The following is an 8,283-nucleotide window of genomic DNA, read 5'->3' on the forward strand; positions in this document are numbered from 1 at the left end:
CCCTCATTTAAATGATGAAATGGAATCTCTTCTATTTAGTAGGAAAAGAAGTGGTATTACTAATGATCTAACATGCCATCATTAGAGCACCCTGTGACAGAATGGAATCAATGAGTGACTAAAATACAATACCCAAGCCTGTCTGTGAGGGCTGGTAGGCACTAACCTGTTCTAAAACCACTTCAGTGGTTGAAAGGAAAAGGTGGAACTTTAAAAACATCCCAAACGTCCCAGATTGGGCACTCTGCCTTGCTGATGAAACAAGCAGTTGAACTGCTACATGCAAGTGGTTTGTTGGGGGTTTTTCCACTTAAAGTGTTGTGCTGCTTTGCTGGAGGGCCTGTAGGTCCATGCAGTCAGAAAGCCTGCATGTAGCCTGTGATGCCCCGGCTTGGGAGCTGGTGCTTGCTCATGTGGACCTTATGGTGTGCACAGCCTTGTCTGTGCAAAGCATCAAATAGCTGCTTGTACTTCCGAAAACCCATAAAGAAGTTGTCTTTATAAAGATGTCTAGCTCTGGGGAAATTATTGCCATATATGGTCTCTACTACACCATATCTAAATTCCTGCCTAGATGCCTGTAGCAGTTCCTATAACTTTATCATAGTGTTTGCAAGTGTTGATAACACTATTTAGCTTGTGTGGCTTTGTAGTCTAGGACCCTGAATTTCAGAAGGAAGCTCTTCCTACAGCAGAGACAAAGCTTGGTCTTCTTTTTGCTCTAGGTGTCAGTTTTTGCTGCTTCTGGAGACAGCTTCCCTTCCAGAGAAGGCTATCCTGAGACAATGTTCTAGTCCTTCAGTAATGGTTTTGGTACTTGGTAAAACTGTGCTGTCGCTTGGACCTTTGAAGGCTTTGTGCTCACTGGATGCAGGTAATGAGTCAGCAGTTGCCTTGCAGTGAGAAACAGAATGAAACACAGACACAGACAACTATACTATGGTAGCTGGTGACAGCAATAGTAGGCTTTCTTCAAAGGTCTGGATGGTACCCTGAGGACCCCTGGCATTTCAGAAACATTAATGAGAGTACAGAGATGCTGAAAAATGTGGCAAGTTCCCATCTCCATAAGCTAGCGTGAACCATACCTGACCTCTCTATGTGGCATAGGCTGTCCAGCTAGAGAACCTTACAGAAGTCCCTTTTGGTCCTCCTCTGCTTCTGACTGAGCACAGGAGGAATATTTTCTATGGAACTAGTCCTGCTGGATGCTGGAAACTTACAGAAAATGACTTCTCAGTGTCTGCAGAGTAAGAATGGTTGAGTCAATACTGAAGGCTGCATGTCTGTGGAGGCTTAATAAGGGGCAGTTCTGAGCCTGCTTTGACAGTGGAGTGCTGGATTGCTCTGTCTGCTTTCAGCAGAAGGATCCAAAGGTGTTTTGGCCTTGTAAAAATTAATTTTGGTGTCCTTGTCACTAGTAATATCCAAGGTAATTCCAACTCTGTGTTATGGGACAGCCTAATGTTCCCAGGTTTGAGCTGCGCTTGGCTTCAGAAGATTTTATGTAGGAGGAGAAAAATCAGGGTGTTTTAAGTGTTCTATCTGTTGTCACCCTCTAATCACGGTCTGGCCAGGGTAGGAGACTTGCCTAGAGCAAGAAGTGGGAGCAGTGAAAGGGTTCTGGTCTTTCTCAGTGTTTTGGCTCAGACCAAACTAGAACCAGAGGCCAGGTACTGTATCACTTCTAACATCTTGAGGCAAGATGTTTTGCTTGCTCAGCCTTCTTAGAAGATCCATGTGATGCTCATCAAGCCAAGTAAAATGTATCTTATGTGGATAGTCTTTAATGACAGCAGTACGTTACACAGTAAGTGTCTGAACGCTAGGGAGGTCATGCTCGTTTATAGGGTATACATCAGTATGGAACTCATCCAGGCCAATGGAGCTTCTCCAACAGACAACACAAATGCTATGATGTTTAAACTGAAACCCAGTCTTAACAACTATTTAATTGTTAATATAAGCATATATCAGTGAATAATAAAAGACCACCAGGTATATTATTGGCTAATGAAAAGCTCTGTTGGTTGCCACCAATAGGCCAGAGCAAGAGGATGGCAGGATGGGCACTGCTCACACACAAAGACACACACAGAGCTATTGCTTTCACAGGTGCTGCTGTACGTTCTCCCCATATCAGATGGGCAGGGAGCACTGGCTGCACGCAGCGCCTGTGTACAAGTGCACAAACACACACTCTGAGAATTCCACATATTCTTAAAGGTACCTAAATCCAGAAGTGGTTTTTGGGTTTGTCTATGTAGTACCAAAAGGAGGAAATTAGCAAAGCTCTAAATAAAATATTTTGGTTTAATATAGAGGGTGACAGAGCAATTCCTATCCCAAGGACATGCTTTATGGGGAATTGGAGTAGTTTCACCAGGCCTGGATGTCTCAAAGGAAGAGTCTGTTGGCAGCCTGAGACTCAAATGCTATAAATCACCAGGGCCAGATGCTATTTAGAAAAGAAACCCATGAAGTAAATGGGGGTGTGTGGGGGGGTGGGTGGGAGTGGTGGAGAGAGAAAGATGCAGTTAAGAATTTGTCAATTACCATTAAAAAGATCCACTGCTCTAGACAGCTACATGTTGTTATTAGAAGAAAAAGTGCATTCATAGAGGTAACTGACGTCCAGAGCATAAAGTAGTGCCTTTCCCAGGCTGCTTCCTTACACACGAATAAGCATGAAACTTCAAACCTGTATGTTCTAAGCTACTAGAACAAAGTAAGAGTCACAGGTACTCCCAGAGCCTTCAAGAAGTCCTAAAGTTTAATCCTCTTCAGAGGAGGAAAAGCATTGGGAACTTTGTGATGAGTGTAAGTTATTTGAATCTTCTTCCACCGTCACTAACTTGGGAGGGAGACTGTAAACCTTTGTGTCAAAAAAACCAACCCAAAATAAAACCAATAAAAATGAGGTAAAATGTCTCTTCAAACATTAAAGAAAAGAAACCAGAATTGACTAAGAGTGAAAGAGGGAAGGGATGAATCCCCTTCCTGGTTGTTGAACAGTCATGAAATTCTTTAACACTGCTGGTTGCTCCCTGCTTTCCCTCTTCAGCAGCTTTAGAGAAAGTAGGAGCATGAAGCAGTTTAAAGGCACCTTTACTGGTGCTCTCTCTAGCAACAAACCCCAGGACTTGCTGTAAGAGAGGTCTGTGATGCAATTCACAAGTATTCAGTTATCTCAGTGTTCATCTACTGGAAACATCAGGTATTCCTTTAGAGAGCTTTAATGGGTACTTATATTTATTGAATGCTCATTTTACTGCTACTTCAGGAAACATCTTACAAAAGGAATATGGAACTAGCAAGGAACTGCAGAGCAAGTCCAATAAAAGTAAATTCACTACCCTTTGAAATCCTACCTGCAGCTTGCTTTCATCTGCTAGCAGCAGTGGTTACACTGCCAACAAGCTTTGAACAAAACTGTTTTGTGACTTCTAGTCTTTTTTTGCACACAGCCTTGGTTTAACAGGAAAGGTGGGGAGCATCTGTCGGCATCTTCCACTAGGCACTTTCTTGAGAGCTGGAGATGTGAACTTGAATCCCCTTGGGCTTCCAAAGAACCTGAAAGTCAGGTTTTCTACTTCTTTGGAGAGTTCTTGAGATTGCTTCAGCCAGTTTCTTAAACCCTTCTGATGGATTTTAGTAGGTCATGACAAGTTTTACACAGCAGTTTAGTCTGTCCTTGTCTTACCCCTTACCAACTGCAGCATGCACTCTTACCCTCTTTTGTTTTTGCCAACTGTTGTAAGATATCTGATTACAATTGATCTTTTAACATGTACTGAAAGGCAGAGAAAGATATCTTAAGCACTTGGCTTTCTCAGCAACATGCTAGTCTACTGTTCTGGGCTGTAGTAGAAGACTAATTACCACATCAGTTTCTTTACCACTGTTACAGCTACAGAATTTTAGCGACAAATCAAATTCTTCAAATGAAGACAAGCTTTTATAACCTAGGCCATACCTGATGCAGAAAGTGATTGCATCTGTATTGTTTGTATCTCAGAAAAGATCCTGTGAAACATTTTTTCCTGTAAAGTCTCCTTGAGTTCCTATTTCCATGACAAGTAGTGACTTTTAAGCATTGATACATCATCATATTCTAGAAAATAAGCACATACTTTAATGCAATATCTACAGCATGACATCACCACATGGATATAGAGTGACCATTATGAGGCAGATTTTAAGTTCCCTTTAGAAATGCTTTAAAAAAGTCAAAGTACCTAATACGTGTCCTTCAATTTTTCCAGTATCTGAGACATGTATTTCTTTAGAAGAACAAGGTTTTTGGTGTCTTTACACATGGGATAACACAAACTAGAAGCAAGCAGCTAGTTGCATTCGTAGCAACCTAAGTCACATACAAAAGAAGAGATTAAAGCAAAGCAAACACGAATGAAAACAAACCCCCACCAAACCCAAGCCTCTTGGTGAAACTGTACCTTCTTAAACAGAAGCTGTCATGGGCATGCCTGCAAGAGAGCCCCAGTCGTTAAGGTAGGCAATCATTAAGCAAGTAAATTAAGGAGCCTGTATCTGGCTAGATCACTGCTAGTTTACAAACTTGTATGTTTCCAAATCTACAACCTGCATTTCTGTCAGAGGTTTATCTAAACATGTTGCATCAGCCAGGCTGTAAAAATGATATTAAAGCATGCTAGTCTAAAGTTTTGGTCACAAGGACAAAGCACTGTTCCGCATTTTCACTGCAGCTCTTTAAAAACAGGCTTCTATAAAGACATTAAGAAACTGAGTGCAGATAAGGTGTTTAACCAAGCTTTGACATTTATCTTACACATGAGAAGGATAAAACTAGATTCAAAGGTAATTTTCACAAGTGCACGCGTTCCCCCCTCCCATTTTCTCTCTTTGTGGTACAGGAATTAAACCCAAATAGCTTGAGTGCAGTGAATTGCTAGATTCAAGCTCTGTTAATTTCTGGAACCTGCACAACCACACACCAACAGGGGGCTGTCTGGTTACACGATGCTATCGGATCTGCAGTGAGATCTCCTTTTTCAGACCACGCAGCCTTCCCTCCATGCACCCTTCCTAAAACCAGCTGTCACAGAGGTCGCTTAACAGATTTCATACCACCAGAACAGTAGAGGTCTTTCACCTTCACCAGATACTACTGGAAACGTCTTATTTTTTGTGCTTGAAGTTTCATTATGCATAGAGGGATAATATAGCTTCTATATGGCTGAAAAGAACAGATATTGCTTATTAGAAAAGCGAGAGGCTCAGTGTCCTGATGACAGGAAGAGTGTGGCACAGCTGTTTCTGTACACAAAAAAGCTGTATCTATATGAGCATTTTTTCTGGTAGTTTCATGTACAGATGTAATCTTCCGTAGAAGAGGTAGACAAAGATGCTGTTATCCCCTTTGATACTGATTCAAAGAGCAGCTAGGCAAAGCCTGTCTGCAGGAGCACCAAGAAGGGAAGAATAAGGGCCTGAATACACCCTACATTGGTTTAGGCAATGGAATGGAACTTTTGCATGGGACTTCCATTCCCAAAAGTGGAAGGAACTTTTCCTTGGTGCTAGCACTGCTGCTCACACAGAAAGCACCTGCACCTGGATGAGCTTACCAAGAACTCTCTCAAAGTCATTCACTGAAACCACCACGGAATTACCAGAGCCAGGCTAATACTGAAGGAAACAGGAAGGCTCTGCTAGTCCCAAGCTGTAGAACCACAGTCGTACATTATTGTTGACTATTCTAGCTGGTCCAATCACATAATCCCCAAAGCATTTCCTCTATTTGAATAAAATATTAAAAATGTATACATTTGGGACTATATTCTATAATATATGCCTTAATAATTATAAAATTTGAACTATGTAAGTTTTTTGAGTGTTTTATGAGATACTCCAAATGCTTTACTTTTAAAACCACTTAAAAGTGTAAAAGCTGCTGACAGAAGGTTCCTTTATAGGGAAATAAAGCCACATGCTTGCCCTGGAAAAACCCATAAGGAAATGTGAAGCTTTCTATCTACGGCTGTTTCCTATGGCTATAAACAGCAGAAGAAAACGTTATGGATATATTATTCCCATCTCTCACCAGAGGCTAAGTCAGCCAGCATCTAGCTACTCAGCACTGTACAAGTTGGATAAATCATTAATCACTTAATTTCAGAACTTTTGAACATAAGCTTCAAATTCTATATTAAGACAGAGGCAATATTAGTGAAATTTAATTTTATTTATTAATACAGAGCTATTATAAGTGAATCCAATTTCAGAAAAATTGCTATTGCACCTGAGAGCCATTAACTTCAACAGAAATAAACTGTAGAGTGAAAAGTAATAGCCCAGTGTTATTAGCCCCCTCATAGAAATATGAAAGTCACTCATAACATTGCATTTTCAAAACAATTTTTTTCATATTTCTTTTCATAATTAAATATTTTCTTCTGATACATGTTTACAATTGTCACCTCAGGAGAGTCACATAGATGTCAGACATAAGCCTTTCTTCAAATACATTTAAAAACTTTTAAAAATTGTTTTGAAATGAAGAATTGCTGCAGTAGTAAACAGATCACCAATTTGATATATGTCTATCAATCATTTCTTCTGACTTCTATGACAGGAGGTGATGATGATGAACATAAAGGGAGTATAAATATTTCCAACTCCAATTATTACTGCTAGTATTGTTACCTGATTAGTAGAGACTTCCTTGATACTTAAGGGGATGCCATGATTAAGAGAAAAGCAGAAACGTCTTCAGAGTGCTAGATCAGAACATCAAGTACAGAACAACTCAGGGAAGCATGCCATATGCACTACCAAGAAAACTGCTTTTCAAATTAGAACAACAGTGACCTGTAGAAGTCCTAAAGACAGAGGTGTTAAGTCACTTGATGTTTTTAAAGATGTATTGATTGCTACTAGGCATAAAACACTAAGTGTTACAATTCAACTAGCTCACTTTTTCTGCAACGTAAATCTTCATGGGTAAATTTATTGCAAAAGTATGCTGAAGTGCAAATGTGATTGTTACCTTTAGTGTATAAAAGATTCTGTAGAATATTGAAGGTGTTACTCATGAAGCCACATTACAAAAATGTGACAAAAAAAGTGGTTACTTCTAATATCTACGTATGCACAATGAACCAGTGACAAAATAGGACACAAAATAGAGTATTGTGGAGTTCACAGAACTGGGCGAATAGACCATGAGTCAACAATACAGAAACTCCTGGTTTCTCACCTGGAGCTGGAACAAGGGAAGTTGATTGCAGATCCGGTCCTTAAAAGATGCACAATACTCACCTCTTCCTCTGAAATCAGGATTAATAAATGCCACAGAAAATTCCATCAGGAAATATAGCTAGAAAAGTGTTGGTTTTGGTTGGGTTTTTTTAAATGAAAAAAAAAAAAAACCCAACCACCCTTCAAGATAAGTGCCTATTATCCCTGTTTTAAATACATGTAGAAAATGTAGTAGAATGCAACAGTTTGAAGTACCCTGGTTAAGAAGATAGGAGACTATCAACAGACATAACATTACATAGCATTTTAATTCAAATCACAACTCCTAAGCAGCTCAGCAGCAAACGTGAAGAGCCAGACATGAAGGTCTAAAATTGGGTACCTCTGAAGAGAGGAATACAAATACTGTGAAAACAGAATCACTCGATTGGAAAGGACCTTTGAGAACCTCGAGTCCAGCTGTACCTGTCCTCTACTAAACCATATCCCCAAGCACCTCATGTACCATGTACATGGCCTGGTAACTTGTTCAGCATCATACAGGAATAAAGGGAGAAAAATAAACATCACATCAGGAAGCCCCATGTTTTCATGGTTGCATCAAATGAGTTTCCTCTCTTGCAGTCTTGTTCCATTGCCTACAGAATTTTTTGCCAATTTCCAGGGCACCTATAGCAGCATCAGGCTTCCTGCTTGCACAGCCCACAAACACCTCACCTTGCTCAGCACCACACCAGGCCAATCCTATCGTTAGGTTAAAGATTCTGTATGAAGGTTGCTTCATAGTACACTAACACAAGGGGGCAAATGAAGATTGCAGAATCTTAAAGCAGGAATTAACTCCAGGATCTGAAGTGCAGGGTGCTCTAGTGTGTGTTAGGAATGATCTGAGGTGCACAAGCCACCTTCCCTGAGCTTGACTCATGTTCTTTTTGCCTCGGGCCAGATCCCTTCTGTCAGGGCTGCTCCTTCTTCCAATTTCAAGAAACAAACAAAACCCACAAGTCTTCTAATCCTTCCAATTTTCCAGTTCACCAGATC

The sequence above is a fragment of the Gallinula chloropus genome, assembly GCF_964237585.1.
Source record: "Gallinula chloropus genome assembly, chromosome: 1".
Taxonomy (NCBI): Eukaryota; Metazoa; Chordata; class Aves; order Gruiformes; family Rallidae; genus Gallinula; species Gallinula chloropus.